This window comes from Panicum virgatum, chromosome 2N, assembly GCF_016808335.1.
Source record: "Panicum virgatum strain AP13 chromosome 2N, P.virgatum_v5, whole genome shotgun sequence".
Classification (NCBI taxonomy): Eukaryota; Viridiplantae; Streptophyta; class Magnoliopsida; order Poales; family Poaceae; genus Panicum; species Panicum virgatum.
Window position 1 is genome coordinate 37,762,425 of NC_053146.1, and position 11,127 is coordinate 37,773,551.

An 11,127-nucleotide genomic window follows, 5' to 3' on the forward strand; every position below is an offset into this window, starting at 1 on the left:
CTTCCAAGCTACTAAACTACTCTAGAAAGTACAAGTGAAGAGAGAAGAGCTCCAATGGTGTGTGTTGAAGTGATGGATGGTGCTTCTATTTATAGCCTCCCAAGGTCGGTTCTCGGCCGGTACTGCAGTTGGCGTCGGTTGTATGCAGGTAAGACAGTTGAGCTTAGCTTCCACTCCAAGCCCCAGCCTGAGGGGCTTCCAAGTGGGGCCGGCCGGCCTCCCCTAGGCCGGCCGGCCTGGGGATCCCGCCACGTGGCCACCAACTTTTGGACAGTGGCTCTGATCTTCTTCTGGAGGCGGTTGACAGTTGCTTTGGACCAACGTGTGCATGTGCTAGGCCGGCCGGCCTCCCTCTGGCTCGTCTCGGCCCTCCGTTGCGCCGACTTTGCACTTGAACGCTTGTGGTCTTCCCTGGGTGCTGGATTGCTGACCTGGACACGATTTTGCACTGAATGGTGGGTCCTTTGATCCTTTTGCAAGCCTTTCGATCCACTTGATCAAACCGACATCCAATCCACGACTCAGAGGCATTGTGGGTGTGTTACTTTGCCACTGGATCGAAGACGGGACACTGTTCTCAGAGGTGCCAGGCCGGCCGGCCTGGGTTTTTTTTCTCAAATTTACCCATTTTTGGTAGATGTTCTCCTGAAATCAAAACTCATCCAAAACTTGTGGAACTCATTAGAAATAAATAAAATATTAATGGAACATAGTGTAATGCTCGTGTTATTCTCGAGAAGTTGACGACAAGAATGTGAATTTACGGCCGTCAACAATGCACATGATATAAGTCAATGCAGATACAATTTTCTAATTACAAAGTAACCATTGATCAAGGATAAATGCTAACGATTTACATCAACTTACACCTATCAGCCCTAACACTACTGGTCAGACCGGTTTACCCAACCGATCAGACTGGTTGACAATATCCCCAGAAACCCGGAGTATCCGGACATATATCTGGAGTTTCTGGTCAAAACTTTGAATTAGCTTGCGGACTGTCCGCCACCTAGCAGAAACCGGTCAGTCTCGGGTGTCCGAGCGTGTTGTAGGGCGGACGGTCCAGCACACATGGGAAATAGAGGAGTTTCTTAAATCAAACTATCCGGAGTTTCGAAACTAAGCATTCCTACCATAATTTCGGGAGGAGATTTCTTTTAGGTGGAAGGATTGTAACACCCCGATGTTTAAATTCAACGATCAAAATTTAAAATTGGGTTAGATCAGCCCGGACTGGTCCGAGCCGCGTGTCGCGCATCGACGCCGACGAGCGATGCTATCGCCACGCGCCAGCCATCCTCGGTTCGCGCACGAGCCTGGGGATGCCGCTACCAATGAATGAGTGCTATCGCGCCGTCGCCCATGCCAAGACCGCGAGTCGTCGGTCGTCACCACTCGCCGACCGTCAAGCCCCTTTCCCGGCCATTCTTGTGCAACACATTGAATTCGTCCATATCCCAAGCCCAACCCTAAGCTCTATATATCCCTCTTGGTCTCTCTCAGCTCTTCTTCTTCCTCCTCCAACCGCCATTAACGAGCTTGAGCAGCTCATGTTCGCTGGCCAAATCCGCGAGCTTCTTGTCATGGAATTCCAATCCACCGCACCTGAAGCTCATCCACCTCTCTAGCTCCCTCCCCAACCGCTCCAATCTCAGCCCCAACCATCACTTCCCGAGATCCATCCCGACATCAAACTCCCATCTCCAGCCACTATTTCTACTGACCAGCAGCTCAAATAGACTGTAAGTGAACCGGTAATGCTCGTACTTCCCTCGTTCTTCCATGTTCATGTTGTTTCCACGTGCGTTCCCGACCATGCCACCGTGGCCGCCATGGGCCGCACGCCGCCGGCCATGCTCGGCTTGATTTATTCGCATGCATCACCATGATTTTGTGTGCCTCGTCACATAGATTGTGTAGTACTAGCCCCGCCGCCGTCTGGCCTTGCCGACGGTGAGAGCGCGCGCCACGCCGTCGTGCCATGGCCACCACGTGCCGCCTGCCCACACTGTGTCAAAAATTGAACGGCGGACGGTCCAGCCTGTTCGGGCGGACAGTCCACCTGCTCACGATTTGAACGGGCAGCTATTTCGGATGTTCGAACGTCCGAGCTTACGTGCAGTCGGTATCGGATGTCCGAACATTTTTACAGCGGACAGTCCGGCAGGGGGAGTGGATAGTCCGCCATCCAACAGAAACCAATTAGTCTCGGATGTCCGAACGTTTGTACGGCAGACGGTCTGCCACTGGGGCGCGGACAGTCCGCATGCTAACTTTTGAAACCAGACAAAACTTGGATCCCGGATACTCCGGGTATGCGTCCGTATACTCCGGACCTTCGTTCGGATGTCCGAACGTTGGCTCGGAAACTCTAAGTATATGTCCGGATACTCCGGATTTGGGGATTCCGAAGTTTGACAGCCGGTCTGACCGGTTAGGTAAACCGGTCTGACCGGTAGTATTAGGGCTGAGAGTCATACTTCGATGCAAACCGTAGTAATTATCCTCGGTCAGTGATTATTTTGTAATTAAAAATTTTCATCTGCATTGACTTGTATCATATGCATACGTGTTGAAACCGCAGCCGAGGAGATCGTGTACGAGGTGATCACGGAACCACAGGAGCAGCCGGGGCAAATTCAGGAGGAGACCCGCGAGAACTCGGCCCAAGGCCCAGTTAACCCTAGCGCTTGGCAGCAGCCCGAAGGTAAGTCCCGGAGCATAACTCCTAATTTAAAATTATACAATGTTATTAATTAAGTATTTATGTATTAAGTTTATAGGAGTTGAATGGAACCATATATGCATAATCCCTAGGTTCCCTGGATCTTATACTAGTATGTGTAGGTCGATAGCATTGCCATGCTAAATAGGACTCAGTAGAAGTCGAGTAATTTCCTGCTACTCGCGAGATATAGGACGTCTTTATACAATATGGAATGAATGGAATTGGAGACCGGATGGGAGATGATGATGAGATGTAGGATATGGCAACAGGATAGGGTTCCTGGTGTCTAGTCCCGTCTGTGTTGCTTAAGGCCCGGTTGTTGTTGGCCCTACTGATCGAGTTTGAACATTACTAACCACATGCCGGGAGTATGAGGTAGTCGAAATCGGTAAGCCTAATACTGCTTTATTTCGAAAGTTCGAAACTTCTATCCACCCCTTAGGGTAGTTTGAGTGGTCGCGGAGAATTGAGTATGCTTGTTTTTATTTTTGGTGGTCTCTCGTAGGCCTCAGCTGACTATACGCAGGTGGGGCGGCTCCAAAGTTCGAGGCGGGGAGGGGAATGACTGTCGTGTATGGCCCGACGGGGCATATACATGACGTGTGTGTTAGGTCCACATTGCAAGGTGAAATCGAATCGGTTCGCCGTCGCTCTCGGTTAAGAGCACCTTGATCTCCGAGTCACATCGTAGTAACATGATATGGAACACAGATTATATATGATGATGATTACTTTGAATTGTGATCTAATGCTCTACTATGTTTTGCTCTAGTTAGTTTTGCAAATATTAGTCGACAATTGATCTATCTAGAACCTGCAGCTAAAATGTTGAAAATAAGGATCCACCCTTAGTTGCTTTTCGGCGAAACATACCTACCAGCCAAAAGCCTTGAATATTAGGAGTCGGCTAAGTATATACCAATAGTCGGGTAAGTCTTGCTGAGTATTAGTTGCTCATGGTTTGTTGCAAAAATTTATTTAAGGCCACGCAAATATAGATTTTTGTCCCTGTTGCGCCAATTTCATCCGTCTTGATGCAGACAGATGGAAAGTCGCTGGACCAGATGCTTAGTCCCCGGAGGTCGCGGGATTGCACTCTTGTGGGCAGAGTGTGTAATCCGTCGCCATTGCTCGATTAGTCGGTCTGACCGGTTCGTGTACTGGTCTGTCCCGGTCTAACCGGGTTGGTGCACCAGTTTGACTGGTAGTGTTAGGGTTAAATGTCACATGTAACATAGTTGTCGGCTTTTCGTTTCATTTGAACTTTGGTGAAAACTGCCGTCGGACTTGTAAATTATTTGTGTATTTGAACCCAGGTTGTAAAACTTAACAAAGCATACTATGTATTGTAGTTGTATTTCATAAGTCGGCTTTTCGTTTCATTTGAACTTTGGTGAAAACTGCCGTCGGACTTGTAAATTATTTGTGTATTTGAACCCAGGTTGTAAAACTTAACAAAGCATACTATGTATTGTAGTTGTATTTCATAAGTATTTGTCGTGTTCTACCACCTGTGCTCACCTTCGCGTGAGACTACTAGTGTTGTTTCGATCAGGCGTGGGTTGAGAAGGATCTGTCAAATTAAACCATTAAGCTAATGCGCCTGATGTGTTCAAATAATGACCATTACGTTTAATTTAGAGTTTTAATTTGGTAGTTGTCATAACTAACACTATGCAGCGGTCAACTACTTGATCTATTCCTAATGGTCAAACTCTATTGCGCGAAGCAATTGGAGTTGTTTTTGCAAAGGAAAAAAATATAAGAAAAATAAGAAACACACGTACTGCTGTTTGTCGCTGCCCAATACCAGTGAGGAAGTGGAGTTCCAGCTAGATTAGGACGGAGAGGTTTTGGGTTGTGACGGCTTCTTTTCTTCCCAGACATTTCAATGGTCGGTTGACAGGCGGAGTGCAGCCGGGTATGGGCCTGGCTGGGGCAGGGGCAGAAAAGCAAAGAATCCCCTTCTGCCTATGCCTATGGGCACATTCTCAATATGATCCTTTAATTGGTTAAAAATATTTCCCAACTTAAGTTAATGCCCTTATTTAGCTTGGCTAATTTGGTTTGCTTCTGTTGAGAAGTGGCATATAATGTAATCATCCACCAAAATTACACGCACAAAGCGTTTCGAGGATTTGGGACTTGTTTGGTTCAAAGCCACAGAAAGCCACAACACAGGATTATGGTGCCGATTCTGAGCGCCACACCCGCCACTCTACTGTGGTGTGGCGAGTTGTAGCAGGGAACCAAGCAGCCTCTTTATCTCAACGGCCATTGATCTTTTATTTTTGTTTGTGTTGGAGAACTGAGTCGGTCAAATTAACGAAAACTATGCACTACGCCGCGCCGTGCGCGCGCGTCTCGTACACGGTACACGCGTAGGGAAGTCGGCCGGGTTGGCGTACCTCCAGCTAGGGCGCTGCGCTGAACGGTTGAGAGCTAGTAGTAGGGTGATGCCGTGATGGGCGGCAGGAGCCCGGAGGATGCTCGACGCATGCGCGGCGGTCAAACCGGCAGCAACCCCGGCCGCGGCGGGCGCGTCTATTCCTCGCATGCGCGAGGAATCAAGGGCACATTGCATCTGTACTCCCCCGCCGCCCCCGCCTCCGCCGCCGCCACGCTAAGTCGCGCCGTCCAGCCGCCGCCGCGCCGCCTTCTTCTCGCCCCCGCCGCCGGCACCGCCCACCGGGGGTCCAGCCCCGCCCCGCCGAACCGCCTCCGCCGCTGGGCCACTGCCGCCGCCGAGCCCTCCTCTAGGTCCGGTGAGCTCCCCATCCCCAGCATCCGGGATCCATAAGCTCCGCCGCCTCCCGCCACCACCCCGGCCGCCGGCGACCTCGCCGGTGGCCGCTCCGCCCACCTACCACCCTTCCCCCCACCCCGTCCCCTCCCGTCCTTGCTCGCTGGCTGCACCGCCTCCTCCCCTGTCCGGAGGAAGAAGATGAACCGGGGAGGAGCTCGCACGCACTTCTGCGATGGCGCGGCCAAAAATCGCGCGCGCGATGAATAGCTTTTCCGGGCCGCGGCTCGCTGCCAGGGTTCACCAAACCGGTGGAAACCGGTCCGGTTTGACCGGTTACCGGTCGCGATGAATAGCTTTTCCGGGCCGCGGCTCGCTGCCAGGGTTCACCAAACCGGTGGGAACCGGTCCGGTTTGACCCGGTCAAACCGGTCCGGCCCGGTTCTGGTTTGGATCGGTACCAAACCGGTCCAAATTCAAAATTCAAATTTAAATTCAAAAAATGAAAAATTCTTAAAAATTCCTAAAAATAGTTCAAGGTGCGACGAATCTAATGGTGTCAAATTTTCTGAAAAATTCGTTCATTTAGTATAGTTTGCGGGGATTTGAAGTTAAACAAAAAATGTGCATACAAAAGTATACAAATACAATGTAAAAGTAGTAAAAAAAAGGATTGGAGGGTTCATTTAGACTAAAACATGTTATACAAACATTCATTTAGTATACTTTGCGGGCATTTGAATTTAAACAAAAAAAATTGAATTTGGCCGGTTACCAGTCCAACCAACCGGTAAACCGGTCAAACCGGTCAAATCGACCGGTATACCGGTACGAACCGGTTGAACTGCGAAATTTGAATTCAAATTTGAATTCCACCGGTACCGACCGGTTTCCGGCCAAACCGGACCGGTATACGGGTACCGGACCGCGCCGGTTTGGCCGGACCGGTCGGTAAGGTTAACCCTGCTCGCTGCAACTGCATCATTGTCGGCTTGCGCTAGCTGCCGCGTCCTCCGGCTCTCGTGCAGATATGGCGCTGGCGGCATGGCTAACTAAACTTTAATCCCTCTCACATCAAAGAAAAAATTACTATTTAAAAATATTAAATAAAATTTAATTATAAAACTAATTGCAGAATCCTCAAGCTAAACTGCGAGACGAATCTAATAAGATATATCAATCCATGATTAGCGGATGGTTAGTGTAGCATTACTGTTTGCAAATGATGGATTAATTAGACTCATTAGATTCGTCTCGCGAATTAGCACCCATCTGTGAAAAAAATTATAATTAAATTTTATTTAATACTTTTAAATAACAAAATTCTCTTTGATGTGATAGGGACTAAAGTTTAGTCATGGAACCAAACACCCCCTGAGATTGCCACTGCGTGCTACGTCACCTTCTTTCCTGGCTGACGGACAGCGATGGAGACCGGAGAACGGGTGGTCCTCGAGCCGGTAGTGCAGGCTGCTGTGATCCTGCCAAATATCGATTGAGAGAGTGGCAGGCACCTCGGTTGGCAACACACGGCACATTTGCGCGTGCACAGGCACGGTTCGCTCCCTCGTGCACCGCCGCATCCCGGCACGCATCGGTCGCGCGCCTAGCCAGCACGCACCGCCGGCGACCGGCGACCGGCGTCCTGGCTGACACGCGGCGCGCAGGTAGGGCCGCCGGGCGCGCGGCCGCGGTTCTCGCTTGCTGCAGGTGGCGGCGGCCACCCTGGGCGGGGCGAGGCGCTGTCTGAAGACCCAGAGAGAGAGGCATGCACGCAGAAGCTGTTGGCCGAGCCCTCTCTCAAAGCTCTCACTCACGAACACAAAACGCAAGGGAAACACAGCACAAAGAAGTTGCCGGCGATGAACGCCGCGGAGCCAAATCGCTCCTGTATCTTGGCTTCCTATTGAACTGGACTCGGCAAACGAACACAGAGGAGTTCAGGGTCTACATATAAGCCACGGACTTACCAGGAGCTAACCCCCACGTCCGACCTCCTACCATGATCTGCACGACCAGCACGACGTCGCCGTGAGCCACTCGCTCGCCCGGACGACGCGGCTTCCTCCATGCAAATCGGCACCACGCTCACCTACACCTCCTAACTGACTAAGAGCAACTCCAACAAATTGATCTTTCTCTTTCCCTTTCCCATTTTACAGAGGAATTCCCCATCACAATTTTAATATTTTGAGGAGAAGTGATTCAATAGATTGATTTTCCCTTTTTCCCTAACCTCATCCTATCACGTGGGGTCAACCTGTCATTGTCTTCCTCCTTTCCTTTCCTTTCCCCTTTCCTTGTTGCAACCGCTCGTCCGTCCGTCCGCCCGCCCGTCCGCCGGCAGCGCGCTGCAGAGCAGCACCGGACCAGCAGCTGGCTTGCGGCGACACCAACGGCAACAAGCCCAGCTGCAACGCCAAGTGCGACAAGCAATGCCCCAACCAGTGCATCGTCCTCTGCCCAGGATGCAAGACCTTCTGCAGTACGCCCACAAAGAGCTTGCTTGTTTTATTTTCTTCTTCTTCACTAGCTAGCTAGCTAATCGATCGATCGATCACATACAATTTAATTTCTTTTGTGCGACTTCTACCCCGGCGTGTCGTGCGGCGACCCCCGCTTCACCGGCGGCGACGGCAACAATACTTCCACTGCAAGAGGGACCAGGACTTCTGCATCCTCTCCGACGCCAGCCTGCACATCAACGCCCACTTCATCGGCAAGCGCAACCCGAGCATGAGGCGCGACTTCACCTGGATCCAGGAGCTCGGCATCCGCTTCGCCCACCACCGTCTCTACCTGGGCGCCGCCAAGACGGCCAGGTGGAGCAGCGACGTGGACCGCCTGGAGCTGGCCCTGGACGACGAGCCCGTCAGCATCCCCGCCGAGGCCGGCGCGCGCTGGTTGGCCGTGCGGGTGCAGCTCGCCGGGGTGCTGGACATCATGGCCAGCGTGGTGCCCATCACGGAGGAGGACTCCATGGGCGGCGGCGGCGGTCTCCATTGAAGCATGGGTGGAGGGGGATGAGGCGGGCGGAGGCTTGAGGCGGGCGGCGGCCTACATGCTCGTCGGCGGCCATCAGGATGCGGGGCGGCGGCGGAGGGCGCGGCCCTGGCGGCGCTGGGCGCGGGAGGCCGATAGGGAGATGATGGTTGTTCCCTTTTCTATTGGAGATGTAATATTGGGAATTGAGAAAAAATAAAGGAGAAAGAGATGAAAAATCAATCTGTTGGAGGTTTTTTACATCAATTCCCTATATTGAGAAAAAGTGGAAAAAAAATAAGTGAAAATTAAACTGTTGGAGTTGCTCGAACTGATACCACAGCTATCCTGCACACATACAGATATGCACGTGCACATACGCCCGTGCACATACGCCCGTGCATGTTGGCTGCCTCTCGTCGTGAGCTAAACTCCTCCGCGAGACCTGGCGATCACCAAGTTCCACACGTGTGTGCTGCTAGACTGCACCTAACAGAATTCAGACTTGACTAAAAACAAAACTCACGCACACACGCCATGACCAGGACGCACCATGGTCAAGTTATTTCCAACAGAAGCGAGCTCAGCCTCGCGGTGGTGGGCGGTCTCTGGTGGGCGGCGTGGATCCCGGCTCAGAGTCGCAAGTGACAAGTGCGATCCCAGCGCCGCGCTGCTTGCCCGATGGCCTACACGCGGCGGCGGATCGAGTACGTGTGGCATCGGATCATCAACCCTGCGAGCAAGTAGGACAGTGAGTGACGCGGAGAGGATAGGATCTTGGCTTGGGGGCTCGGTCGGGAAGGAGAAAGCGCGATCCATCCCAGGGGCTGGGGCCGCTGCGGCACAGCCGTCTAAATTAAATTGATTTAAGTGTGCTAACTATCAACTTAAGTGTTAATCAAGTCACTGCACATTTAAAACAGTGTAATCCGGCAGCATGTTTGGGTTAAAGATCGAAAACACTGGAAATCTCACTCGAAGGCGAGCGCAGATGATTACAAGTAGACATAAGTTTATCAATTTTAAATAACAAAACAGAGGTTAACAAAATGAGTTTATGTAAAATATATCAGAGCTCAAAATACAGCGTAATTTAAATGGAAGTTTGATTTAAAAACCACGATACTACAAAGACGTGAGAATGTCACATCGAGCCCACCGGTGTGAATTCTGGTTAGCTCTAACCAGTAACAAATCCTGAAATCAGGATAACAACAAACCCTGAGTATACTAATACTCAGCAAGACTTACCCAACTATGGGTATACTTAGCCCACTATCTAGACATACAAGCTCTTTGGCTCTGTAGTTTATTTTGCTAAAAAGGCTACTAACAATGGATCCTTACATTCAAATTTTAGCTCAGATTCAGTTTAAACCGTACCAACTAGGTTTGCCTGAATTTCTAGAGCACACATGGTAGAACAGAGAAATTCTCTAGTAATATCACAATCCGGTTCTCTTCATTTCATTCTCATTCCAAGTTATTACTACGATATGACGAAGTGATCAAGGCTCTCATATCCGCGAGTCACGGCGAATCGATCCGATTTAACCTTGCAAGGTGGACCTAACCAACACGACATAAGTAAGCCCTGTCAGGCCACGTGCGTCAACTGTTTCCATCATTACCACGACATCTAAACCACGCCTGCTAAAGCCCAGGTGTTGGGCTCCTCACGGTGAACTCCTAGAGAACTAGAAGGCGGCATCCATCCAACACCCGCCAACTCCCACGCCCAGCGTAGCAGGTCGGAATTAAAAGTATCGTTGTAAAGCGGTACACAGCTTACCGGTTTCGACTACTCCTACTTCCGGCATGTGGTTAGTACTGTTCAATCCTCGATCAGCACGGCCAACAATGGTGCGGTTCTTAACCGACATAGGCGGAGTCTTACTTGCCATCCTTTTCATATCCATAACCAGATTTATCTCCGCCTGGTCTTCCCTTTTCTTTCCTCATTGATTCATTCTCCAGTAACTTTTCCATAAGTACAAGACCTATGTCTCGCGAGTGACATGAATCACTCGATTTCTACCGGGTTCCTAATTAGCAAAGCATTTCTAACGGTGCATGTATACTAGTGGAGACTCATAGGTACCTAGCGAGAAACATGCATACTAGGGCTTTTTTCAACTCCTAGAAAACTTAATGCACAATACTTAAATAATAACATTGAATACTGAAAATAGAGATTATGCTCCGGGGCTTGCCTGGGTTTGACTCAAAGTCAGTTAGTTAGCTTGCAGTCTTGCATCGGCTTGATATCTTCTGGCTCGGCTCCAACATTGCCCTTTAGTTCCACGCGTCGTGCATTTAGCGTACCTATATGGTATGCAATGATGCAAATGCATGAACGTAAAGAAAACAACACACGATGCATTTAAAAGGCATACAAGATAAACCGAGTCACACCACACAGATTTAAGCACCAAAAGGTGTTTAATTAGATACTACTCAAATCTTCCATAGAAAGATAGCAAGGAACATCAAGTATGGTAGGCAAAGCACGAGAGAACAACTAAAGACTTTATTTAGCTAACAAACCAACATAAGCAAGTTTTATAAAAACCACCAACATACTGGTTCTAAACGATTTCACAAGGTTAGCACATGAACAAAACAAGTTTCCGCAATTATCTATGCAGGAAGACATTTCTTAGCAATAACA

The 11,127-nt window shown here is 50.0% G+C and overlaps 1 pseudogene; it reads left to right on the forward strand.

Moving 5' to 3' along the window:
- The first annotated feature begins 8,046 nt into the window (after positions 1-8,046).
- LOC120660355 lies at positions 8,047-8,699 on the forward strand (annotated as a pseudogene).
- Positions 8,700-11,127: the final 2,428 nt, after the last annotated feature.